This window comes from Rhea americana, unplaced genomic scaffold (assembly GCF_003343005.1).
Source record: "Rhea americana isolate MKP2758 unplaced genomic scaffold, rheAme1 scaffold_29, whole genome shotgun sequence".
Classification (NCBI taxonomy): domain Eukaryota; kingdom Metazoa; phylum Chordata; class Aves; order Rheiformes; family Rheidae; genus Rhea; species Rhea americana.
This window is the reverse complement of record NW_028186412.1, coordinates 1,562,220-1,564,183: the sequence shown is the minus strand read 5'-3', so window position 1 is coordinate 1,564,183 and position 1,964 is coordinate 1,562,220.

The window sequence follows — 1,964 nt, the reverse complement described above, 5'->3', positions numbered from 1 at the left end:
CCCGCGCAAGCAGCGCGGCGCGGTGCGGTGCGGTGCGGGCCCAAGCCCTCGGGGCAGCGCTGCCCGCGCTACCTTCCGGCGGCGCCGCTAATTAAAAATAGCTTTTTTCGTGTTCTGCTGCTGCCTTTTTCTCATCTGGAGCGCATCCTGCTGAACGCTTTTCATGGCTGCCCTCAGGAGCGGGGGGGCTGACTTTATCGCCCCCCCTTTCCTTTTTTTATTTTTTTTTTCTTTTCCTTTCCTGTGGCAGACAACTTTCTGCTTTGACATTTAATGCCTCTCGGCCCATCCATACTTTTTTTTCGCCTTGGCTTTTCTTTGCCTCACACAAGCAATTAGGGATTTTTTCCCCCCTTATGTATTAACTGAGTAATTGTTACCTAATACCCACTTCCCAAGATTTTTCTCTGCTTCAGTGACTCCATTTCAGTGGTTCATGCTCTCTGAAACTGAGTTTGATATACAAATATGTATGTTTCCATGCATTTTTCTTTATTAATACGTTTTTTTTTCTGTCTGTGTTTATTTGTTTTTCCCATCCTAGATATTTCTGTTTAATTTTGGAATTTGCTGGGGGGAGTGGGTGTTACACAACCCTAGTCTTAAATCTTGGCAATACTAATATGAGTTTTTTTTCTGTGTTTACTTGTCTTTTTATTGACCCCTCTAGCAAAATAAGTTATCAGTGATGAATGACACATTTTTATACACTTTTGTGGTCTTGCATATTATATGAAAATCTGTCAGAGGTTTTGCAACACAATGTCACATTTAATAAATCCTATCTACTAATATCAGTGAAGAGCTGAAAAAACTCACTTCTGCTTCTTATTTTTAACTGAAATTGCAAATTTCTGTTTCTTCATAACCTTCCACAACTGTCTGAACTATCATAGTGAAAGAGTGAGAATTAATCAATCATTAGAAACATGCCTTGGCTGAATACAGTATCCTGTACGAAAACAGGAAGATTGTCTCCACAACTCTGGATGGTTAGATAACCATCTAGGCATATTTCTACTGGGCAAATAATATTGCGATTTGACATATCAAAGCTTCTCTTCATCGACTCAATTCACAGAACATTATCATCTGGTCATTATTTCTAGTGTTACTAGGTTACAAGCCAGCATTTAATCAGAACCCAGGAATAGTGACTGCATTAATTCTGATCTTATGAATAACTCATGAGGCTCCATTTCTCAATATTTCCAAAGTGAATGTTAAAGCCAGAAGCATTTTTGCTAATAAATGTGTTTTTTACATACTGTAGTTATTTATGACAACTGTGAGGAATTACTTGTAAAGAGGTGACTTTCTTTAGTTCTGATTTGCTTTTACAACCAGAGATCAAGTTTAAAAAAATACACTTTTTAGGTAATAAAAACTGAATTTTATGGCTTTTATTGGCACTTGTGAAGCTTATCAAGCAGTGTTATTTTTAAAGACTAGGTGTATGTGCTATACACATTGGGCTACATTGTTTTTACTTAGAGTTCTTGTCAAGGTGTATATTTATTTAAACCAGCAATTTTTTATGTTTACTTCAATTTTTTTTACATTACTATGAAAAGACAGTATCTATGATAAGTATGAACACTAGTTTTATCTTTTTTTGAAAGAGAAGTAGCACACAACTTTTAAGACAACCTGTTAAAATTTTCATTTTGTTGTGTGTATCCTTTGCAAGGTTACTTTGGTTTTTGCTCCATCACTGTACAAAAATRTGCTGTTTTATGGCATTTATATTCATTGTTTAATATATTGACAATGAATTGCATTCATTCCTTTGCAGTATTATGATTATTATACACTTTAAGTCAACCTAGCTGCATTTTGCTTATCTGATCTAGTTGTCTAACCATCTCTGTATAAATGCTTTAATCTCTTTATCTCGGTGTCCCCAGTGAGCAAGTGAACAGATGCAGCACATCTGCAGTTTGAGTTGTTTCTGAGCTCTTCTC